The sequence below is a fragment of the Phocoena phocoena genome, chromosome 5 (genome assembly GCF_963924675.1).
Source record: "Phocoena phocoena chromosome 5, mPhoPho1.1, whole genome shotgun sequence".
Lineage (NCBI taxonomy): Eukaryota > Metazoa > Chordata > Mammalia > Artiodactyla > Phocoenidae > Phocoena > Phocoena phocoena.
Genome location: NC_089223.1, coordinates 34,154,447 through 34,181,214, shown reverse-complemented (window position 1 = coordinate 34,181,214; position 26,768 = coordinate 34,154,447). Strand labels below are relative to the sequence as shown.

Here is a 26,768-nt window from a genome sequence, read left to right as displayed (position 1 = left end):
GACCAGCTTTTCAGGCTTCAGATCATGCAGGGTGACTGTTCTATAATGGAGCTTGAATCTGTTGGCAATAAAGCTGGATATGAGCCCCCTGTATTATTTAATCATATCAGTTTGCAATAGGTAGAATCTGACTTTGGAAATGAAATTCCCAAACACATGGAAAGGCTTATCATTAACTTGGGAGGAGACAACTTGTGGGTCCTGGAGGAAGTTGGTCTTGTTCCGGTCCAGTCTAATTGGTAATACTTTAGGCCTTGAAATTTCAAGGATTTCTGAGAGCTTTGCTCATAATAATTGTAGGATTCCATTGATTCTCTCTACTTTTCCTGATGATTTTGGATGAAAAAGACAGTGAAGTTTCTGAATAAAAAGTGAACATTTACAGAGTTAAATAATAGCAATGCCAGGGAAATATGTGCCTATGTCAATGGAGAGATAACTGAATTTCTTGACTTCCACCACACCCCAGTCAGGAAAATAAAGTCAAGCAATTATTATTATTATTATTAATAAATAGAAGAAGGAGGAGGACTATTACCACTTTTAGGACCATAGTTCCAGTTATTATTTACTTTTTCTTAGGGTGAATCAAGGAAAGCCCTTGATTCACCCTAAGAAAACGTAAATAATAACTGGAACACAATCATAGCTCATTGCTTGGGGCATTTGTATAAAATCCATTTGGGGATGTTCAAAGGGGCTTCAGGACTTTGCCTCCTTTTCACTTCCTACTTTTATAGTTTTGTAAGGATCATGCCATTGGCAGCTAGGACATGTGTTAGAGATATCCTCAGCAGTAGCCTTATTAAAATCAGGCACCAACGTTATTTTCTAATTGTTGACAATTTATCTCCGCCACTGTGTGTGATGTATAAAACATGTTTACTTAACTCTACTTGAAATCTTTCAGCTCCAGAGATCTCTTGAGTGCCAAAGTTATCCCCATGAGCTATGCATCTTAATCTCTTCCACATTTTTTTCTCTGCATCGTTGGTTTGTCTCTGACGGTCAACAATAACCTCTGTAAGCCCCTTCAACATGAATCTTCCTTAAGTGCTTATAGGCACAATTACTCGGGTAAATGACACTTGCTCATCATAATGGTCACCTGCTATGTTTAGTTTTATTTGTTCAGAGGGAGGATGCCCCTGATGGATGACAGTTGGTTTTTGGCCAAGTACCAGAGACATGAGATTGTACAAGCACCGCACAGAAATTCTCATGTTGCCTGCTGGATGTGAAACTATGCCTCCTCCAGGCTGAGCATCTGCTTCCTTTGGGGTTTCTTAATTCGGAAGAAATCTATTGGTCCCTAGGTCATATGGTCATGTGCAAAAATTAAATTTCAACTTACATACATGTTTTGTTAGGGTGGTCAATAAAATGCTTTGAGTCATAATAATGTGTTATGGTGAGATAAAATTATCTGGAATTAAAGGAATGGAGCTCCCGACACCGTGGGTCTCGCCCCCGCCCACCAACGGCGGTGGGGCCCCAGCTTCCCAGTCCCCCTCGCTTCCCACAGTCTCCAGCAGGGGCCCAGCCCAGGCCTCCTCTTTCCCTCGCTTCCCCCTAATTCCCCTTCCGGACGCTGCCCTCAAGTTGAAGCCTCAGCCACCACAACAGACCTCGAGCCCCAGCAGCCGCCCTCACGCAACAGGCCGCGGTCTGCTGGCCTCCCAAGAGCACCAGCCATCCTAACGGAGGCCTCCTGGGGGCCCCTGGCCTCCACCTCGGCTGCCCCAGGGCCTCCTGCGGCCGCTTCCCCCTGCCTGGGGCCTGCAGCTGCTGCGGGGAGCAGGCTCCACCGGAGCCGAGGGCATCTTGGCGCCGCAGCCACTGCCACCACAGCAGAAATATCAGGAGAGGCCAGGGCAGCGGCCGTCAGCAGCGCCAGGGGACAAAGCACAGGAAAGGCACCCCACAGTCACTGGTGTTTGAGGGTGACAGCAATTCCAGAATGCTGCATTTCCTTACAACTGTTGTGGGATCCACTTGTGATGTAAAGGTGAAGAATGGTACCACCTGTGGATGCTGAGCTCAAAGTTCGAACTGGCAGTAGACGCTGTGCACAGAAAGCATCAGAGCCAGTAGGTGGCCCTCGTCAGGGAGACATTGTGGACACCATGGTGTTTAAGTCAAGTGATGTCGTGCTTGTCTACTTCCAAAATGTTGACTTCAATTATGCTACTAAAGTTCATTGATTCAGCCATTGCCATGAACTCAAAAGTGAGTGGGGAGCACAAAGAGAAGATGCTTCAGTGCTGGGAGGGGGGCGACAGCAACAGCGATGACTATGACCTGGAGTCTGACAGGTCCAATGGATGGGCCCCAGTGAAATGTTCAAGTTCAATGAAGAGAACTACAGTGTAAAGACCGCCTATGACAGTAGTCTCTCTTCTTGTCCCTTAGAGAGGACAACTCAGAAGAGTTTCATCAGCGGGAGCTGCGTGCAGCCCAGTTGACTTGAAAGACTAAATCGAGCCCCCAGTACTGCCTGCGGATCGCCATGGAGAATGATGAAGGGTGCACCGAAGAGGAGAACAGTACAGTTCAGCAACGGGGCTCAGGAGGAGAGAGCCCCAGCTTGGCATCTAGAGAGGGAAAGTATATCCCTCTACCCCATCGAGTTCAGGAATGTCCCAGGGGAGGAGTTTGATGCAGTAGTTCTCGTGCCGGCCGGCCTGGCCTTAGCTCTTTGCCACCTCTTGGCCTTCACCATCTTGACAATAGCAGCCCTAGCCCAGGTTCTGAGACACGCAGTATCAATGGAGGCCCCTCCCACATGTCCCCTAAGGCACAGTGGCCTCTGAGAGGTACCAAGACTCTGTCTTCCTCCAGCAACAGGCCTTCTGGAGAAGCTTCTGCTCCACCTGCTCCTGCAGTGGGCCGGATGTACCCCCTGCACTCTCCCAAGTCAGCTGCCCCTGTCCCAGTCTCAGCTTCCTGTCCTGAGCCTCCCATCTGCTCAGCAGTACCGACCTCTTCAGCTTCCATCCCCATGATGTCATCATTTGGGGATCCTGGAGTAGGCTCCATTTCCCCAGCTTCTCCAAAGATCTCACTGGACCCCACAGATGTAAAAGAACTCCTGGCCAAGTAACCTGAGAGAATGCTGCAGTTCCAGGAGCTGTCCTGGATAGCTAGGAAAGTCCCTGGCCTTCAGAACAAACAGAAACACTTTCAACTGGGAGAACTGAGAAAGTTTGGGGCCCAGTTTAAGTTTCAGCCCAGTAGCTCCCCTGAGACCAGCCTGGATCCTTTCCCTCCCCAGATCCTAAAGAAGGAGGCCAAAGGGAAGGAGAAGGAGGTCTTTTGGCTTCAGACTCCATGGGGGCTGTTTCTTCCTTTTAGAATCCGTATCGCTTAAGGAGGATGAACTACCCCTGCCACCAGCAGGAGGCACCGAGGGGCGGGATCAGCCCCCTCTGCCTTGCCCAAGCCAAAGAGATGACAAGGATGAGGTCCCTGTTGCTGAACAAGTGAAGAAGTCAACACTGAACCCTAAGGCCAAGGAGTTCAATCCCACTAAGCCCCTGCTGTGTGTTAATAAACCAATCAGTACTCCAACTTCTCCTGGGCCCTGGACTCATTCAACTCCCTCCATCCCGGTGCTGACAGCAGGTCAGAGTGGGCTATAAAGCCCCCAGTACATTTCCTACATACCTCAGGGACCAGCTGTTCAGGCACCTCAGGACAGAAATCCTGTGTCCAACTCAATGCCTGGACAGCAGGACAAGTACCAGGGAGCAAAAGGCTCGCTGCCCTCCCAGCACTCGGACAAATACCAGACTGCTTCAGCCCCTCTGATGATGCAGGCCACCACCACCGCTTCTGCCCCACCTCTGGTGGTTGCCACACCTTATTCTTCCTACATCCCCTACAACCCACAGCAGTTCCCAGGCCAGCCCACCATGATGCAGCCCATAGCCCCCTACCCCTCACAGACAGTGTTTGCCCCCATGCTTCAAAGCAACCCATGCATGCTGATGTCAGGGAGCCATCCCCAGGCCATTGTGTCACCCTTCACCCCTCAGTACACTTCTGCAGAGCAGCCCACCCCCCAAGCCCTTTATGCCACGGTTCACCAGTCCTATCTGCACCATGCCATGTAGCTCCATGCGCACCAGCCACAACCAGCCACCATGCCTATTGGGAGCCAACTGCAGTCCCAGCATGTGGACCCTGGTCCCATCCAGCACCAGGTGGCAGTGTACCTGGGCAGTGTATAGCCATAGCAGAGCCTGTACCACCCAGGGGTCCTGACAGGTACACCACCTTCTCAGCCACCTGGACCTTCTGCCCAGTCCCATCAAAGCAGCTTCCCCCAACCAGCCACTGTGTATTCCATCCATGCCCACCAGCAGCTGCCCCATGGTGTCACCAATATGGCCCATGTTACCCACGCCCATGTCCAAACTGGAATCACAACAGCCCAGCCTCCTCACCCTGGGGCCCCCCACCTGCCCCAGATGATGATGCTGCACCTACCCCAGAGCCATGGGGGCTCCCCTCAAGGTGCAATGCCCCACAGTGGGGTGCCTGCATTCTCAGCTTCCATACACTCACCCTCCCTACCCCTACATCGGACACTCCCAAGGTGAGCAGCCTGGCCAGGTGCCTGGATGTCCGGGAGGAGCTGATGACAGGATTCATGAGTTCTCATTAGCTGGAGGAATTTGGCTGACGCACTGCAGGTAGGGCAGGATGCACGGGCTCTGGGTGGGGAGTGAGGGGTCTTGGAGGCAGGGCTGTTGCACAGGGCGCCTGCCGACCTGCACCTGTCTGTGATGTAGGGTGAGCAGAAGCCACAGTCGCTGCCACCAGGGGCTTGCTCCTGGCTCTGTTCTTTGCTTCTTTCCATCCTCCCTCAGTTGTGATCCAGCAGCCCCCCTCCCCGCTGCCTCCTCAGCTCTCAGTGAACCCAACTGTCTCCTGACTTAGCCCAGGTAAGGTCAGCACAGCAGACAACGTCAGGCTGGGATGTGGGGGGCTGAGCTGGGCACATGAGGAAGAGCTCTGGTTCACTGGGAAACAGCGATTGATCTGTGCTTCTGACAGCCCCATGAGACACCTTGAGGAGGCTGGACCTATCAACACTCCCCCCACACCCCACACTGGACGGCATTGGATGAAGGGACAGCTGCTTGGGTTCTAATGTGCCTGCTCTCTTCTCTTTCCCCTCCAACCAGTTCAATCTCATCCCTCCCGGCAGCTCCCCTTCCACCCCCCATGGAACTGAAGATTGTCCTGGCTGTGACCTGAGACCTCCATGAGTGGAGGGAAGAGTGATCTGTGTCTCTTCCCCCAGCAGCTCGGAGAAGTCCCAGCCCCCCAGCCCCTTATCTCCCCCTTGGGGATCTGTGGAATTCCTGACAAGTGCCTTGAATGGGAAGGGCCTCAAAGTGGGCAGGGCCAGGGTCCAACAGGGGTGGGGGGTTTATGCTCTGCCCCTGCCCATCCCTACCCCATCTTGCTCTCCTATCCTCTCATCTATTCCCCCGCTGGAGATGGAAGATCTTTTATTTTCTATTATTTATAACCTCAGACTTGGGCCCCCTGTTCTTTCTTCCCCATTAACTTGAGTGATCTGTGTGAGAGACACAGGTGACCCACCAGGATGGTTGGACAAGGACTTTTACTTTTTATTACATAAAATTATTTTTTAAAATTAAAAAAAATATGAAATTTTAAACTAATGTGAAATGCCCTCATGGGCTGTGGAGGGAAATGGGCATCTGGGAAGGGTCAAAGCAGAACCTGGTGTACAACATTTTCATAGTCTCACGTGTGACAACCCCACAGATGCTCAACAATAATCCTATGAGAGATTTTAAGTGATGATAAAAATGCTGCATTACCAGGTGAATTCAGGGGCCAGGAAAATATTGGTGTCACCTCATTTGCACTCATAGCTGGCAAGGATTACATAAATGATTATCTACTTGAATACATTTCCTCCTTTTACTTTCAAGTCTCCAAGAAAAACCTTTGGTTGACTCGGTACATTATTTATCAGTAATTAAGGTTTACTATTTACAGTGTCTCCCCAAACTTGTGTTCTTTTAAAAATGTGATATAATTGTGGTGCTGCACCGTTCCGTTTTCTAAGGGGTAGCTAATAAGTTTATAGTTCCTTCAGTTTAACACGACACAAATTAGAAAGTGGGCCATACTTCTTGAATTTTTTCCTAGAATTGGTTCTTATAATGAATTTTGAATTGTCCTTTTCCTGGCAGAATTCACTTGGGTTTCCAAGGTATTTTCAAACCCAGCTTATGGGACTTCAGCATGAGGGTCCCTATAAAGCCATCAAGTATGAGGGGAATGCTCAACTAACGACTAATGTACATTCATGGGAGAGTTCTTTTCCTACTGGGGAGGAAAGCAGTTATCTCTTGGCCTTGGTTTTAGTCATCTTCATTACTATAACAACCCAAAACGTTTCTACTCAATAACAATTTCCAAAGGCAAGAGAGAAAATGTGTTGCTAAGGAGACGGCTGACACACAGAGGAAGGAGGGGTTTACAGCATCTGTGACCATGCAGCTACGGTTTCTCATGCCTCTAGCTCTTGGCCCACAGGGACTCACAAAAGCCTCTCCATGAGACTGCAGTGACACAAAGATACTGGTAGATCCCTCATGGTCCTCAGATCATATTTCATGCCAATTCATCTCAATCCAGGAGATTTGATATGTATCTCGAATAACTTCCTTAGTGGCAAACCCAGAAGGAACAAACAGAGAGCTCAGTTTTACAATGGTACTTCATATGTGGGAGATCATTTAATCACAGCCATAATGTAGTTGAGAATGTGGAAGCGATAGTGTGGTGGAAAGTGGACTTAGCTAAGAACCTGAAAAGATGTATACTTGGTGTCACTGTACCCTGAAAAATCATGGTGGTCTTCCATATTCATCAAAACTCTTTTAAACGGAGCTCAAAGATATAAGTACTGATGTCTTCTCCTTTTAAAAAAATAATTGCACTTTAAATATCACTTAATTAACTTATCTTTTATTATTTCCATAATAAGGAAACCTAAAATTCTTAACAGCACTTGAAAACTGCAATGGTTTACCCACTAGCAAAGGCAAATTACACTGCAAAGGGAAAATTTGCCCAGGATCTGCTCACCAGGTGAGAAATGTGAGAAAGAGGTAAAGAGAAGGTCTCTCAGGGGTGGAGAAGTTCAGGTGGAATGTTTACCTGAGGTGGCCACAAGCAGCAAATCTAAAAATCACAATCTTGAAGAGAAACTAAAGATCATAGATAAGTTGTTCCAAGTTTTCAGACTAATGACAAAGGCAGAGCAAAAGAGGGAGACATTCACTGAGAGCAAGGATATCTACAGCGTACAATGCTGAGCTGAAACTGTGCGCAAGGAACAGCGATTGAGGAGCATACCCCCATGTGTCTGGTTGTATTATACAGGCCAGGAGGGTGGCTGGCAGCACTGTGCACTGTCAGACAGGAATGAACAGTGAGCTGCTCTAACATTTAGCTTAAGTCATAGAGGAGTTCTTTCTTTTTATCATTTTTAGTAAATTTCTCTGTGAAAAAAATATCAATATACGGTAGGCAATAGGGTTCTGATTTGCTCAAAGGCGTATCAAACACCAGTCAATTAAAATTTCAGAACTCTATGATTAACCTATTCAGAGTAGAAAAAAATGTCCTTCAGTAATTGATACATTTTGCCGAGCCAGGTGTACCCCTCTTTATGTTATTTCAGGAGTAACATGAGTGTTTACCTCAATAAACTCATTCAGTGCATTCATAGTAAATTTAAGGAACACTTTATAATTGTAAAAAATTTTCTCTGAGTTCAGTTTTACATTATACCAATATGTAGCATTACTATATATATTCAATAGAAATGTTTCTACCAAAATCCAAAATTTATTAGACTTTCATTAACTTCAAAGCCACTCATGGTATACCCTCCTTCCTGGAAGCTTTGGGTGTTAGAGGATCACTGTGCATTATTTGCTGTAAGAGGAACACTGAAATGCCTTCTGTACTGGTTCTGTACCAGCTCACAAATACAGTCTGGTTAAAAATTCTGTAATTACTAACTCTATGTGTCAACAAGTATGCCAAAAGCATTAGAATGAATCCTCTTTAAGGACCACTTTCTATGCTTATTAAACTTGGCAAAGTGCTGAACAAACAAAAAAATACAGACACATTTGAAAAAATAATTCAGTGAATAAATGAATGACGAGTATGCATTCAAAAAATACTTATGGGTTGCCTGATTGGTATACTCTAACTGTACCTTAGAAGTTGGGATTATGTTTGTAAACATAATATATGTAAAACTTGTGAAAAATCTCTTCTAACACAAAGACTGAGGTCACTGTTTGAGTGTTTCAACTCAATCAACAAACCACTATAGGAAGCCTAAAGTTCTTCAGTTAAATGCACCCTCAAGATACTGGTACAGGCTGAGGCGTACTCAATATGAAAAACCGCACATATTTAATCTGAAGATTATATAACAAAGCTATAAATTCCGAAAAGTCCCAGTTATCATTTAAAGTATTGGCACTCATTTATTCACTCATGGCCAATGTAGCACAGGTGGACAAGGGCAGCTTATCCTCCTCTCCCGGAGGCATGATTGCACCCTCTGTAGAGGCTATCTGCTCACCAGGAGTGACTTCATCTTTTACCCTGAAAGAAACAGGGCTCCCAGAAGTACCCCTGTGTCTTGACTTCATAACCACTATCACTGCCTTTTTCATGCTATGACCATCCTGTCGCTTCTCTCCCCAGCTCCCCTCCAGGCAGCCAGTGTGCTTCCCAATCAAACCTTGAGGACCAAAACTGACCAGTACCACTTCCATGATTCCCCAATGATCCTTCCCTCCATATCCAGATTTGCAGGTTTTGTGCCACATCTAGACAAAAAAAAGAAGAGATTGCAATAGTTATAAAGAGGGTCTTTTTAAAAAATTAAAGGGAAACAAAATGTGACATAGATTCTGGTTGGCTCATTAACAGCAACTTGGAAGTGACCCTATCCACAAGCAGAGCTGTGATGGCCTCTCCTTCAGATCTGAGATGTTAGGTCTACAAGCCCTTTATTTTATAGTTTTTATCACACTTTTAGCCCTTTAGCTTATCTTCAGCTTTATGTTCTATATTGAATATTTTTTACCTAGAAAACTTTAATTTGTCATATAATACCCAAGTCAAACATCATTTACTCATTCTTAAGTAAAGTTAGTTGATCCATCCCCAGTGCTTCCTCAGCTCTTAATATGTACTTCCATAACATGTGTTATCACGTGTCTCCATGACATGTGTTAGCATGTACTTCCATAACATGTACTAATAAGCTCACGCACATGTGTTAACATGCACCTCCATGCTGTGTGTCAGCATGTGCCTCTATAACATATGCTAAGATGTACTTCCATAACTGTGTTAGCCTCTACCCCATAATGCACTTTAATGTGTGCCTCTGTAACATGTGTTAACATGTACCTCCATAACACATGCTACCACGTACCTCTATAGTGTGTTAACACATACTTCCATAATGTGTTAACATGTACCTCCATAATATGCTAATGTGTACTCCTATGGTGTGTTAGCATGAACCTCCATAACATGTATTAATAAGTACCTTTGTAATGTGTGTTAAAATGTATACTTATATGTCTTAGTCCTTTTGGGCTGCTATAACAAAAATCCCATAGACTGGGCAATTTATAAACACCAGAAACTTATTTCTCACAGTCTGGTTGCTGGGAAGTCCAAGGTCAAGGTGCCAGAAGATTTGGTGTCTGGCAAGGGCTCACTTCCTGGGTTATAAGTGTCCGTCTTTTTGGCTGTATCCTCACATGCTGGAAAGGATGAGGAAGCTCTTTGGGGTTTCTTTCATAAGGGCACTCATCCCATTAATGAGGTTTCCACAATCATGACCCAAGCACCTCCCAAAGGGTTGGGTTTCAACATATGAATTGGGAGGGGGACCCATACATTCAGGCTATAGTTCTGCATGACATATGTTAGCATGTACCACTAGAAAGTGTTAATATACATCTCAATAATATGTATCAATATGTATTCTTGCTTCTAGGTAGGTGTACAGGATTTAGTTCTTATAGACTGGCTGGTGGTTTCACTCTAACTGTACTTTATATCACTAAGAGAAAAGCTCCTATTTACCTTAAGCTGTCAAGTCATACTACCTTAACTAATGCATGTCTCTTCCATGCATTAGTTGAGTAGCTAATATGCTTACAAACAAGACATGTAAGCCTTCATAAAGTTTACATTGTGGAGGATAGAAGTGTAATATGTAAGTAGACAAACTAGTGGTGATAAGTCCTACAAAGGAAGCATACAAACTATGACAGCAATTACTGCGGAACCTAACTTAGATGGGGCAGTCAGGGGAGGCTTGAGGAGGAACATCTGGGCAGAGAACTGAAGGTCCGGAACGGGCTAGTTATTTCCTTCCTTTGTTTAAACTGCCCTGTATCAGCCACCACTGGCACAGTGTCTGGAACATAGTGGGTGTTCATAGATAAATCAAAGAAAACTTAGAACATTAACCTCATGTAAAAAATATCTTTGTGTAGTAAATGAACGAGTGCATAAATGATTTGTAAAATCTGTATTTGGTGAAAGCTCCCTTCAACTTAAAGTAATTACATGTAAATTGATCTAAATTAAACTTAGGTTAACATGCTATACTTTATTTTAGTCAAATTTGTATTTAATTAGGTAATTAACATGTTCTGATCATTTCACAACACTTTTATAGAATGCTGATTACAGTTCATAAATGAGCATTGTACTATGAATATTTAATATTTTGCTCATTACAAAGGGAATTCCACATTTTCTAAAATAATTTACAGTTACAAATTTCTTTCAATCATTTTTCTCTCATGGATTACTGCTATGTTTGGATACTATATCTTTACAATCTTTTCTTTAACATTCACGTCACTTAAAATCTCTCACATATAAAACACTAGTTATTTCTCAATTTTAAGCCACTTATTCCTGAAGGGATGCCCCTGCAACTGGTAAATTCCATTTCCTTTTGGATCTCAAAAGATAAGTAAGAATAGCAACACCTATGTTCTTCTGACAAGTCAAATGACCTGAATATTGAATTCCTAATTAATATGTTCTGTTTAGACAATTACCATTATGTAAATGATCATTAGCATTATACCTGTGTTCAGAATTCATGACAAAAAATATCAAATTTTGGTCTTGTCTTGAAAAGTTTATCTAGCAAGAAGAAGCAGAGGACACAAATAAATATAGAAAACAAACACACTTCTTACTCAAGCTTGAAATGAATAATATCCTCTCCTTGTATTGATCCTTTTTATCATTATGTAGTGTCCTTCTTTATCTTTCTTTATAGTCTTTGTTTTAAAGTCTATTTCATCTGATATGAGTATTGCGACCCCCAGTTGTCATGAAATGAAGAATAAAATGAGCTGCTTGTTTCTCCAACTCTTTGAAGGGTTAGCCTTCCCACAAGAATTTAATTATTTTCAATATGCACCACACAGATTAATCCTGGTCAAAAAAATTAACCAGCAATAGTATCAATTGTCAGGTCTGAGGGTAAGTTTCTTAGTGATAGCACTGGTCTTCTGCAGAAGCCACAGAGTGGCTGCTAGGAGCAGAGAGGAGTCAACATTACAACTTGATCTTAAATATTTCTAACACTGTCCACCCAAGTGGACAAAACATAGTGATCAAATGTGTAAAAGCCAAGAGACCTGGAAATAAAATGTTTTGGCTTTTGTATGGCCAAAGTAATAGACAGATTAAGAAAAAAAATAGAAAGAGCAAAATCCAATTTAGTCAGTATACTATAAGGACTCACATATACTCTGACTTTCTTCTAATCATTTTTTTTACACATTTATGTTTGAGCATAGAATATGAGGATATTTGCTGGAGGAAGATTTATTGCTTTTTAGCCCAAAGGTCTGGAAACAGAAATGTGGAAGGAATTGGTAGGAATTTGGGAGTAAGTGAAAGCTAGAAGAAGTAGCCAAGGAAAATATCTGACAGAAGTTCTGTGTGTACCATTATTTTTTAAAAGCAATTTGCATAATTGAACCATAAATTCTGTTGAAAACAACTGCGTCAACAGTTATTAAAATCAATCTGGACCTTGAGGAAAAAGTACATTTTCTTGAAAACCAAAACCTCCATTTTCTTATTTGATTACTGTTTTTAATACTGTCAGTTATAGTGAGGTAAGAGAGCCCTTTATTCTGCATATCTTTTGTTTAATGAAGATATTTATCATCATATCAGGTTTTTCTTTTATTTCTTTGGATCTAGAGAAAGTTTTGGGTATTCAAATGGTGGTGACTTTGAAAACATTTTTCTTATAATAAGAATATTAAATCTTTGGGACTTGTGGAATTTTCTCCTACGAATGCAATATAGCATGTGTAGCAAACGGAATGTCACATTTGAGAAGGTTTTGAAATTTATTGCTGTCAGGGAGCTGGTTTAGAAGTTAGGTTTTGTAATAAAAATGATAAGACAAAGCTTAAAAAAGTCTAAACTGCCCATTAAATTTTCAATGAAATGCAAGTATAGTGTGCTCATTGTTTGTATAAAGATGATTCCTTTAGAGAATTGTGTATGCTTCATGAATATTTGGCTTTTCTCCATTATTCACCTTCCTACCTAACTGGAATCATGCTCACATAATAAATTTTTTGTTACTTGTCAAATATGTCTTCTTGGTAAATTCTTTTTGTTAAGAATCTCTGTTCTTAGAGAAACATGTAAGAGCATTGGTAAGATACAATATTTCACCTTTCATTTTAATTCAGCCAGCAGCTTGAAATTTCTCCCCAAACAATTGAAATGCAGTCTTCCCAGCCCTCTTCAGGTTAGAGATGCTCAGTGCCAGTGTTTCGATAGCTCTCAGTCAGGCCTGACAAATAGCTTGACTGTCTTCCCTGATCTTCCTTACAGTTGGGTGGGCTGTGTGACTACACTGTAGCCCATGGAACAAGAACAGAAGTGATCTGTGCCTCTTTCACACCTGGCCTATGAAACCTCCCAAGTGTGATCCTCCACACTTTTTCCCCCCTGCAGAGACTTTGGACGCCAAATGAAGATCATGGAGCACAAATTGGAAGGAGACTGAATTGTAATGCCTACTTTGAACTTCACGTATGGAGAAATAATCTTGTAGTGGACTGATGGTTAAGATTTGAGGGTTTGCCTGTTACTGCAGTTAGTAGTACCTTAACTAATACATACATGTTTATACAGAAATTTTACAAAATTGTGACTTGAAAGGAGCAGGAGGCCATAGATAGAGATGGACAAAAGATAAATCATAGAAAAAAGTTAGAAAAAACAGTGAATGCATAGATGAATAAATAAATGAATACTAGATAGTATTATTATTAAAATACATATACTATTTACTTTCAGGTCTCCAAAGCCAACTTTTGATCCCTGGATTAAAGCATGAGGAGACACCAAACCGCTAGGTGTCTCAGCTTCTGCCTTGGTGAGAGCTGTGGACAGGAGGGCTGCACCAGGGGAGGAGAGGAGGAAGCTCTCAAGACACACAAACTCCAAGACCTGGAGGAACTTGGCAGGAAAGAGACACTGGATTAGTAAGTGTTTAACACTGTTATTGGAGTTCTCCTCTCACCAACAGAGAGAATGTAGCATTGAATATTTTGACCACATATCCAATAAAGTAGGGAAAAAACATTTTAATATCTGTAGTTCTTGATTACTACTTTAAGTTAACAGAAGATGATTCCCCCACTTTACTATTCATATAAATGTTATGTGATAAAAAAAATCAAGTGTTTTATGGTCAAATAGCTGTGGGAAAAGTTGACAATATTCAGTTTCCCAAATTTATCTGATCGTAGACCTCTTTGATTGTGGAGAACCTCACAGTGTACAGGTAATAGGAGAAAAAAAAGCAAAGAACATGAAAGCACATGACGGAAAGGTGCAGGCACGTGCCATCCTGGTCTTGCCAGCAAGTTGATACTTTTAATATTATTTCTACTATAGACTGTATGGAATTTCACCCAACTTTGTTTATTATTCTGGTGTTCTCTGATTTTGTATTACAAGATAGCTAGTCATGCCAGTCAAAAGACTCTTCTTTTCATTGGGACCTTAGTTCCAAACCATGTTTCATTATTTCCAGGATGAGTTAGAGAAGAAACCACAATAACCAAAGTGCCTCATATAAATGTAATTGGTTAATTGAAGCAAGTATGTTGATCCGTGTACAGTGTTCCATAGCTCTGCCCTCAGCATTTTGGGCCCTAGTACCCAAGATGACTTTTATAACTATAATAATCAGCTTTGTAGCTATTTCTTTGGCATCAGCTTCTTCTCTTCCATGTCTATCCTAATATATGTCACTGTATAAATTATTATTTGATTGACATTTGGGCTGCTTACAGAACAATCCAAATTGGATACCAACAGTCTGGGAAATAACCTTGGGCAACAGAGAAGAGCTAAAAAGCAATTTCCTTGGTCTCCTACTGCAGCAGTGGAAAATCTGTTGCTGCCTCATGCCAGAAACAAATTTGAGAAATGAAGGGGCTGCGGAAGCGTAACCTATTAAGTTAATATCCTTGACTTTTCATACTCCCATCCCATGACTGGAGGGCTCTGCAGGCACAAAAGCAGCATCAACATTTCTACTTATAAGTGGGGTGGAGAAATCAACTGCAGAAAAAAAATACAACAAAGGCTCTTTGGTCGACAGGACACCACTCCATGATAATCATACCAGAATTCTTCAAAGAAGACAGCAGTATGTCCATTTTAATGTATACATAGTCCTTAAGTTGAAAAATAAAGCAAATCTCTTCTTTGGCTGACTTCCTTACCTTGTGAAAGAGAAAGTAAAATAAATAATATGTCTACAGAGTCTGCCTGAGGAAATATATTTATATTCTTTTGGTCTTATTTCTGAGTTTTTCAAGTAGAATTATTCTTTCCCCCATGTAGTATTTTTTTTGAAGTGGCACTTTCCTGTTTAAAGAGTTGTTTTTCTTGGCCTCTGTGACCTGAAATTGTACTGTTTGGGTGTAGTTCACTTTAAAATGCTCTGTTGAGTAAGGAATAGAAAAGCATGAACACAGGGATATAACACAGCCATTATTTTGTAATAACTTTAAATAGAGTATAATCTACAAAAATATTGATTGAACCACAAAAGAGAGAAAAGAATGAAAAAACAAGGAGCATTATGCACAGATTTGTCTGCACTGTTTCATTTTGATAGACTTTGTCATCTTTATTTATATCCAATTTTTGAATGCTGCAGAACAAACGCACTTCACATATGAAAATTTTTCACAGTCAGAATCTCTTTTTAAAATGTTTTATTTTAAAATTTGTTTGTTATTTTTTTTAACTGAAGTGTAGTTGATTTACAATACTATATTAGTTTCAGGTGTACAACATAGTGATTCAATATTTTTATAGATTATAAATAACTTCCATTTGAAGTTATTACAAAATAATAGTTGTATTTCCCTGTGCTGTACAATAGACCCTTGTTGCTTATCTATTTTATACGTAGTAGTTTGTATTGGGTTGACCAAAAAGTTCATTCGGGGTTTTCCGTGAAATGTTAAAACCAATATCTCTTAATCCCATACCCCTGTCTTGCCCCTCCCCCTTCCTTCTCTCCACAGGTATCCACTAGTTTGTTGAGTCTATTTCTGTTTCATTTTATATATATTCCTGTGTTTTATTTTTTAGATTCTCTTAATATTACTGTTTAAAATGGATCTTTTAATAACCATGGAACATTGGGTTTGATGTCCCCATTACCAGCAGAGAGAATGGGACCCCACTTCATATAGCATCAGAGATCCAGCCCTTCCAAGGAATTTTTCTTCAGGGACAGATTCATGGCTTTGGTTACCTTGGTTCATAATTACCAGATGTAAAAAAAGTCACTAGATAAACTTTATTATTTACATATTACAAATAAGAAAACACATTCAAAAAGTTGGGTTTTAAATTCAGATCTCTAGCTCCAAATCCATGTTCATTGCCATCAAAATACCTCATATAAATGAAACTGGTTAACTGACACAGCTAAATTCATCCATATGCAATCTACACAGCTCTGCCCTCAGCATTTTTGGCCCTATGTGCCCAAGATGACTTTTAGGATGAAGAGCAGAGTTGCTATCCTTGTACTGATTTTTACTCTCTCCTACTTTGATGATATCACTGTTCTGTTGAAACGATCCTGCTTGAATCATCTGTTACTTCAAGTCACCTCTGCTTTGGTGATTTCTCAAGTATCTACATGCTACTTTTGTGAAACTTGTAGATTCTAAAGACCTTCACTCCATTCTTTCTCCCTCTGTCACTTTTTATCTCGTCTTTCTTTCTTTCCTTCCTTTTCAGCAATCAGACTTGGAGAAAAAAAAAATATTGGACTGAGCCTCCAGTTCCCTCAGAAGATAAAGATTTCCACTCTTTTTATAGTTCTTAAAAAAATTCTCTCACCCTCATCTATCTTTCTTTGTTTTAGTCAGATTTTTTGACTTTCTGTAGTTGTGAACCTGTACTATTTTCTATTTGTTTCTTTCTGTGTCATCTCTTTTCTACATTTTAAATAACTACAAAAGAAAATCCTTTTTTCTTTCTGACCAGAGAGATTGCATGACACCCTCTGAAGTTAACTGAAGAACCAGAGACCTAGTGCACTGATGAGTTAGAATTTCTGAACTTAGACCAGTTCCTCCTATAATTGATCTTTGCAGATTCACCTTCTTCCAGGGTTTTGCTCTGTCCTCAAGAAACATGAGTACAACTACGATCATTGCTGCAGAGGGTGCCCCGTGACAAAAGCACATGGCCTGGGCCCTCCAAGAGGCTTACCATCTGACAGACTTCATAATAAATTTCTGGTAATTTCCCTCAGTAGAAATAAGTAAAGAATCAATGTTTCCAAGCAGGAAACTCCTGAGAAAAATCCAAGTTATCTGTGATAGGACTGAGAATTGATTCCTTTATGCCTTAAAGCTCAGCTCTTTCCTCAGCTTATTTTTCCAAACGCTGGAGGAGAGTTAGGCTCCGCTTGCATCAGGTTCCCAGTCCTGATCAATCAGCTATGCCCATGAGCTGGAATCATATTTTACTATCATAAAATTTCTGGACCAATCAGGTTGGACTGACAGTAGACATTTTCCAAAAATATTTGCTGTCCCAGAGTCCTAGAGATTTCTAGATGGTTCTCAGTCCACAGCGGTGAGAGGGAAAGATAATTGAGTGGGTTGTGTCACTCTAATTTTCTTCAACCAGAGTAAATAAGTTTCATGTGTTTGGGGTATTTGTCTACTGCTGTAAAAACAGGGTTTGGAAAAACATGGTTCTGAAATTGTCTGGGGAAACACAGCAACCAAAGTATAATGCTATTTAAAGACTAAGATTCTGAATGAGGTAGGCATTACCAAGGCCAATAAATTCAAACAGCTAATGGGATGTGTGCTACCTGAATAGAAAACTATCTAGTGACCATAATTTATTATTCATAGAGTGAAAATTTAGTACTAGGCACCGTGGCAAGCTCCAGCTGAGAGCGGTAAATGTTTTCTGATTTCTCTGTGATTGTACTTCTCAGACATTAGCAAATATCTCATGCAGGCGCTTAATACTTTATCTGAAAAATGGGCATACAGATAGTGAGAATTAGTCAATTTATGAAAAACACTTAAAATATTACCGGGCACACATCGTGTGCTCAATATGTTATCTTCTATTATTAGCAGTATTAATATTGCTATTAATAATGAAACAATTAATCAAAAATAGTAACTTTAATAAGTGTATTTGAAGTTTGAATCCTGGCCAACCTAAGATTTCTATTTCATTACTGGTGTCTAGAACAAAATTTTCTAGAAAACATCACAGTTACAATTGTGTGAAGACTTAAGAGATCAAGATTAAGAAAGAAAGGAAGCTTGGTGGTAAGCCCAGTATTCAGCCCCAAATTTCACCATGAGGTATTTGCCATTTCCAAAGCAGAAGTTAAATAGAAATTGGTAGAAGAGAATCTGAGCAGAAGCTGCAAAAATCTCACAGGGTTGACTAATGGGAAATTGAAGATCAGGTCCGACAAGGCTGCCAGATAAAATACAAGATGCCAGTTAGCTTTGAATTTCAGATAAAAAACAAACAAAAAAATTTTAGCATAATATGCCTCACATAATATTAGTAATTCAAAGTTCAAAATTAATTGGGCATTCTTTTTGCTTCATTTTAGGGTTTTTTTTGTTTTTTATTTGTTTTTATATAAATTGGAAACCCCAGAAGGAAGGGCTATGCCAACCAACCAGGTTTCTGGCTGGAACCCCAGAAAATCTATACTCTAGAACTAGTAATGAAGAAGGCCAAGCCTCACAAAGTGCTTCAAATCAGTTCAATTGCTAGATGCATTGATGTGACATATATTTGCCTTTTAGAAGGAGAATTAAATTCTTGCTAGAGAAAAATATAATCTTCTAGCACCTCAAATTATCTCTAAAATTTTCCAGGATTTAATTAAATGTTACCAGAATTAGCAGGAGATTAGACAACTTGACCAAAAAGGAACTGAGAATGAGAAAGACAGAGAGAGAGAGAGAGAGAGAGAGAGAGAGAGAAGAGAGAGAGAGAGAGTGAGGGAAAGGAGAAAATAGAAATATATCCACTGGAGATTATCAAAGATATACTCTCTTTAAAACAATTGTGATTGATTTGTTCAATAAATTAGAGGAAAGAGAATTTCAGTAGAGAACTGGCAACAATAAAAGGAATCACTATGGAGAATAGTATGGAATTTCTTTAAAAAACTAAACATAGAGCTACCATATGATCCAGCAATCACACTCCTGAACATATATCCAGACAAAACTATAATTCAAAAAGATACATGCACTCCAATGTTCATAGCAGCACTATTTACAATAGCCAGGACATGGAAGCAACCTAGGTATCAATTGACAGATGAATGGATAGAGAAAATGTGGCATATGTATGCAATAGAATATTATTCAGCCATAAAAAAGAATGAAATAATGCCATTTGCAGCAACATGGATTGACCTAGAGATTATCATATTAAGTGAAGTAAGCCAGACAAAGACAAATATCATATGATATTGCTTATTTGTGGAATCTTAAAAAATGATACAAATGAACTTAATTCTAAAACAGAAATAGACTCACAGACATGGAAAATAAACTTATGGTTATCAAAGGGGAAAGGGGTGGGGGGGATAAATTAGGAATTTGAGATTAAAATATGCACACTATTTTATATATATATATATATATATATATATATATATATATATATATAACAAGGACCTATTGTATAGCACAGGGACCTATACTCAATATCTTGTAGTACTTTATAATGGCAAAGAATCTAAAAAGAATATATATATATATATATATATATATATATATATATATAAAACTGAATGACTTTGCTGTACACCTGAAACTAACACAACATTGTAGATAAAATATATTTCAATAAAAATTTAAAAAAAGAAATCAGCCAATATTCTGAAAATAAAATTGTCATAACTGAGATCAAGAACTCAATAAATGGCATTAAGAGCAGATTAGACACAGTTGAAGAAAAATTAATAAATTAGAATATAAGAGAATAAAAAATGGACAGACTGGGGTCTAGAGAAGTACAAGGATAGGAAGTTCAGAAAAAAGCATAAAACAAAGGGAACACAGAAACAAAGGATCTAACATGTGTAATTGAAGCTTCAGAAAGAAAAAGAGAAAATGACACAACACCAACATTGCAAAAGGCCAAATACTATATCAAAAGTTATTAAGGGCTTCCCTGGTGGCTCAGTGGTTGAGAGTCTGCCTGCTGATGCAGGGGACACGGATTCGTGCCCCGGTCTGGGAAGATCCCACATGCTGCGGAGCAGCTGGACCCATGAGCCATGGCCACTGAGCCTGCGCATCCGGAGCCTGTGCTCCGGAGCCTGTGGGAGAGGCCACAACAGTGAGAGGCCTGCATACCGCAAAAAAAAAAAAAAGTTATTAAACCTCATCAGCCCTCAAATAAATGCAAATTAATGTTCAATGTGATACTATATAGACATAAGAAAATTAAACAATTGACAGTATTGATTACTGACAAGGAAGTGGAACCCTTGTATACTGTTGGTAAGACTGCAATTAACACGACTTCTTTAGAAAAGTATTTATTCATATCTATTAAACTGAGCACACATGTTGTATTAGTCAGGGTTCTCCATAGAAACAGAACCAGTAAGGCATATATACATATTTTTGTCTTTGTGTGTCTGTGAGGGTGTAGATGCTATACACACACACACACACACATATATATATATATATATATATATATATATATATATATATATATATATATGTGTGTGTGTAGAGATTGATTTACTTTGAGGAATTGGTTCACATGATTACAGAGGCTAAGAAGTCCCAAAATCTGCCTTCTGCAAGCTGGAGACCAAGGAAAGCCAATAGTGTACTTCAGTCCAAATACATAGGCCTGAGAATCAGGGGAGCTGCTGATGGTTTAAATCCCAGTCTGAGAGCCAGAGATGAGATGAAATGACCCAACTCAAGCAGACAGGAAGCAAAGAGACAGGAATTCCTCCTTCCCTCTATTTTCATTCTATTCAGACCCTCAGTGGATTAGATCATGCCTGTCACATTGGAGAGGACAATCTACTTTATTGCGTCTACTGATTTAAATGGTAATATCATCCAGAAATATCCTCACAGACACACCCAGAAATATGTTAAATGTGGGAGTACCCCATGGCCAGTCAAGTTGACACATAACATTAAACTTCACATATATGTAATATACCCAGCAGTTCTACTCCTAGTTATATATCCAACAGAGTGGTGTACATATGTGCCCTAAAAGATGCATAAAAATGATTTTTGAAGTCTTATTCATAATGGGCAAATATTGGAAACAACACAACAGTCTATAAACAGTAGAGTGTATAAAGCATGGTGTGTGTGTGGGGGGGGTGAATTATAACAATGCCTATATGCAATATCATGGATGAATCTCACAAATATAAAAAAAATTCTGATTCAAGGAGAACAGACACACACAAAAATACATATTGTCTGATTCCATTCACATGATGTTCAAAAAAAGACAAAACTCCTCTCTAGTGTTAGAAGTCAAGATACTAACTACTTTTGATAGGAGAAAGGAGTACTTATTCAAAGAAAGCATGAAAGAGGGTTTTAAATTTTATTTCTTGATCTGTTTGATAGATACACAGGAATTTTTTTTGCACACATTTGTACACATCTTGTTATATATATGTACATATGTGTGTATATGTAAAAATTATATTTTTGTAAAAGATAAAGTTTAAAAAATAGGCTAGAGACCTGAGATATGGAGTTTATAAGCATAAAAAATTAATGGAGGAAATAATAAATCTATTAGCATAAATGATAATGAAAAATAATAAACAGCAGCTGCAATCTGGTGAGACACTTGCTATAAGTCCTAAGCTGTGTAGAGGGCCTTAACTGGAGCATGACGAGAGAAGCTGAAATAGCTAAGTGCTGTTTCAGGGGGTCTCTGAGGAGCTCCAGTTCTTTAAGTCTCAGCACAGAAAGAATTCAACGAGAGGCAAAGTGATAGATAAGAAGTGATTTATTAGAATAGGATGCTTGTGAGGCTTACAAGCAGGTGGGCGAGAGGGTGCTGTACCCTGAGAACAGGGCTACAGTTTTATAATCAAAGGAAAAGAGGGGAGGGGGAAAAGACCACCTTCTTCCTCATTCTTGTCTAGTAGACATCACACTTCCATTATCAGTTCCTCCTCCACATTGGGCAGGGGAGTTTTCTTGTCCCTACAGTGTGAAGCTGGGACTGTCATGGCACAATAGAAATAAGCAAAAAGGAGGTAACATATGCTAAGAATGGCAAATCATTTCAGGTTTCAGTATAATGTCACCCTTTCCTTATGTTTTTTTTTTTTTTAATGTGCCCAGAGGAGCATGTCCTAGGAATCATTGACCTACTGAGCTCACTGGGCAGGAAGTGGGTCTCATGTCACCATTGTTTTATTGTTTTGGGGTATGTCTCATGCTTCTGTTGCATGGTTTTGTTGCTAAGCAAGCCTGCTTGGTTTTGTGGTTAAGCAAACATGCTTTCTTGAGTGAGCATTAATTTACAGGGGTCTCCCATACTTTTTTCTTTACTTACAATCCCCTAGTAGGATTAGCTATTTAATTCCCTACTTTGTCCCTTTACTCGGTCCCTATCGAAACCAGTTTGGGATGCATCAACTAGGTGCTGGGAATGGAGCCTGTAGGAACCTTTTCTGAGTGCAGGTAGTCAGACTCCTAGCAAAAGTGCAGATTTACAAATAAAAACAAGGCTCTGCCAGGAGGAGCTGAAGTCCTAATCCACAGGTCTGGCAAGCCCAGCTGGTTGAATACCAGCTTATCAGTCACAACCACAGGCCTAGATAACATAGCTGAGTCTAGCTCTCAAATATGAGGGAACCATAGGTATATCCATATGCATAGATAGGGTTTATTTACAGCATCACCCTCTTCCTCTGTTGTTAAGTGATAAGAATGGTTCAGAGGAGTTTCATGCTCTTTGGGAAACTTGATTATTCTATTGTCAAATCATATTTGTCCAGGAAGCCCTTCCTCATAACTGCATTTTCCCAGCCTTGTGAAGTCCTTCTACAATACTGTTTTTTTTTCCTCTCTCTCTTTATCCTGAAACCAGTTTTTTTTAATCAATCAAGACGACAAATTTTGTAAATGTTTAACTGTGTACTGGTCATGTGTATCATGTGTGTACTGAGTTAAGCAAAATGACTTTTAGTTAATTCAGTTTAATAAACATCAGTGTATGTTTATCTATCATATATTAGATAAAACTGAGATTTAGGTAAAGATTTAGCCCTAGAGAACTTCTTGAATTTACATTGCCACTCAGATGCTCCCAGAGACTACAATGTTTTCTGAATTTGTGAGTTCTGCCTGTTTCCACTTTCAATATTGGTCACTCATATGCACACAAAGCCCATTTGGAACACAATATTTACAACAGAAAGTAATATAAGTCTAAAGATTTTATAAATCTAATCTTTTGCTTCCTGATGACAAATTTTTTTAAAGCTCATAAAAATTGTTGGATCACTTTATTTTCTTGGCCTAACTCCCATTTATTGAAGTGAAAGGGAAGAGGAGAATGTTAGGATTGTTCTCAGTTGTATATCTCTGTCAACATCTCAACCTTAGCACCACCTCATCAAGAACTGTTAATTGTCTGAAATGTTACTTGATTTACAAGCTAACAAGTTAACCACAACTCATTAGCAGCTCACGGATGCTGGTGGAAGGCACAAGATTCCTGGGTCAGAGACAAAGGACTTTATTACTCATGGCATAGCAAAGGGCATGAGAATCAGCATATTTTCCCTTGTCCCAAGTCCCACAGGGAGACATGAATAAGCCCAGAAAGATGGCTGCACACAGAGTGGTTTGCATTAGAGCAGAAGAAGCTTCATCTTCTGTAATTGGTGGTATGCATGCACGCCCTTTGCTCAGAGCAACATGTCTGCTCTTTGTTTTGGAGCTATCTTTTCAAGGCTGTTTGGTATATAAACACTAAGAGGTAGCTCAGAATAAGAGAGCAATTAGTGCCTCTATCATAAGACACACAGGAACATTGAGAGATCCATGGAAAATGTTGTCCTAACAATACAAATAAGAATTTGGTTAAAAAAAAAAAATCAACATTCTACTGGCTTGGATTAAAACTCTCCTAAATTCTCCAAATAATAATTAGATTTGGGAGACCAAGTCCGTGAGTGAATAAAAGTGATTATTTTGTATTTGACAGTTCATTGTTTTCATTGAGTGACTCCATGAATAATATATGCCAAGCAATTTGTGCATGAAACAGAACTTCCTCTGGGATGATGGTAAAAGTTGGTGATGAGCTTGGCTTGCTTTCCACCACTTCTCACTGTCCTTTCCCCCTTTCTTCCACATGAGATGATGCAGCAAAAACACACGAAGCACCAGGTACTCAGATCGTAAACTGAAATCAAACAGGGATTTGTCAGAGCAAAGGGTATTTCCTCAAGGATATGAGGATAATATTGAATATCTGCACAAACAACTCAACCCATTCTAACCCCTGAAAGTTCCAGGGTTAAGCACAAAGAAGACTACACAGACTGCACAGAGCAGGTGCTGCATCTCCATCCCCTTTGTCACTCTGTTCTTTCACAAGCGCGGTGCTCCATCAAGTGCTCCTTTTCAGCTATGTATTATTGAGGCTGAGCCTCATGTACTCATCCTGAGATACTACACTTTGTATTTTGGATTTTGCTCTCCTTTTCTCCATCCAGTTCTTCTCCTGTCCATTTGGCCTGCGATTCCAGGCAGAGCCTTTCATCCAGCTCGGACTCAGCAGCTGCCCTCTGTGACTGTACAACCTCCTGCTCCAAAGCCTAGCTGTATTTTTATTTTTCACTATCCTCTCCACAGGCCTCCTGAATAAATCCTTCTTTCTGAACTTCTTCATAAAGCAATGGCCCAGATTAAGTCATTGATGTGAATGTTCATCGTAATTATGTTACTCACAGAAACATTAAGCTCTTTTCAGAGTTCGGCATGGCTCATTCTTTTTAAAAATGTGATATCCTTGGTTATGTGAAAAGGCTATAAATGAGGCATATTAGAAACTGCTTGATCTGCTTGAAACTGCTTCTTCTGACACGAGGATATTTCGTTTGAAGTTGCGTTAAAAAACGCCTCCTAAATATGGTGAGAACTGTTATACTCTGGGTGTTTTCTTCCATTTTCCCATAGACATTTTATGTCATGTAAATTTTTTCTCCATTCACAGAAAATGTATTTAATTCACTGATATTTAAGTGTGTGTATGGGGGTTGGGGTAGCAGGGAGGGAGAGAGAGGCAGATTGAGATTTAAAAGTAAATTCAGAGGAAAGATTAAAAATAAAAATAAATTTCCTATGTAAGTGGGCTCTGAATTCATTAGAGAGGTATTTTCAGTATCAGAAAATGTTAAAGATTAAAGGTTAACCTGAAAGAATCTACTTCTTCTTTATTTTACAAATGAGGAAATTAAGGGCCAAGGACAACAAAGGAGTAAGAGGCGGAGTTGGAACAGAATAGAATCAAGGATCACCAAGTCAGTGTACTTCCAATTTTACTGTGGCAAAAGCAATAGTCAGATAAGCATGCAGTGAAACGCTTACTGTTTTGAGTTCTAAAAAAGGTTTTATTTTATTTTGAGAATATTATGATCAGGGGATCAGGGATATCCATGTGCTGAGCTATTACTCAGCCTCTGTCCTAGAGAACTCTGGGAAAGAAAGACTAGTCATGTAGGGAAGCAATTATTTATATATAAGTGAGTCAACATTAGATACTGTCAAAGTAGGGCCTTTTGGTGAAAGCAGAGTTGGAGTATGTGACTCAGGCATGATTGATGAGGTAGGACTCATCTTCTTCTGAAAGTAAATCGTAAATATGCCTGGAAGAACTGGACTAATGCAGTATAAAAAGGCAGGAACCAGAGGAACACAAATCCTCTTGGATGCGTAATTACATATTCAGAAGAAAGAGAATAAGAGAGAGAAACCTGGTTAGGTTGCCCTAGGAGAGCAGCAGAGAGGGTCCCATACTACTTTTAAACTATTTCTACCTGTTGATTAATGAATCTAGCCAAAGAAGAAAATATAAAACTTAATTTTAAAAAAATTCCTAGAAAAATAATTTCCTCAACTGGGCTCAGAAATCTATCTGTAGGTTTCTATTGTACCAGTTAAAAAGAAAGAGAGAGAGACTGGGGTTAAAGGATCCACTAGAGTAAAATGGTGCTAAGACCTGTTCTAGGCTTTCAGCTCAGCATGTTTTCACTTATACTTCAGAGCCTCTGAATGCAGGAATATGAGCAGGGACATTTCTCATTGTCTAAATCATCAGCATTAAAGTCTGCTGCAAATACACAGGATCTGGTCTGCCAAGAAGTAGAAAAACAAATTAATGATCCACTGGTCACAGTTATGACCTTTAGTTTATGAGCTTGTCACTACATTCCAAAACAACTCTCCTTCAAAATGATCCTCAGAGCCTTCTTTGCTACCATTTCAAACCAAGGCCATCCAAACTAAACAAATGTTAAATTAGCACATTCAGGAGCTATGAAATCCCACAGCTACCAGCAAGTCATTGAACACACTTGGCGAATTTCTAAATTCCAGTACAAATGTTAAGAAGACATCTGTCAGCCATCCTAACAGCACATTCAGAAAAAGTCCTCCACCACCCCCTAATCAGAGCAAGCTGAAATCAAAATCAAATCCTTTCTCATCTTCCCTCCTGCCATTGAACTGTACATAACACAGACATAAAAGATGGACCCCACCTGACTAAAGAGTGACGTTATAATTTGAAGCGAGCCCTCGAGGTGAACTTTTCAGAGCCCGTTCCCCCATGCACAGCCAGACTTCTGTAAGATTTGCTGAACAATTGCCCTGAGGTGGAGGTGAACTAAATTTCCTTCTGCCACTTTTTTTTTCACGAAACAAACTAACAATAATTTTCTAGAAAGAATTATTATTTTTAATGTCAATTACTTAAAACTGAACTTACCTACTAGGAGACCTGTATCCTGTTTGAGACAGCTATCCTCAAACTGCAAT

General features: G+C 40.0%; 1 pseudogene; it reads left to right on the top strand.

Annotated features, from left to right (window-relative positions):
• The first annotated feature begins 1,440 nt into the window (after positions 1-1,440).
• Positions 1,441-5,265, top strand: LOC136123138 (ataxin-2-like protein pseudogene; annotated as a pseudogene).
• The last annotated feature ends 21,503 nt before the right edge of the window (positions 5,266-26,768 follow it).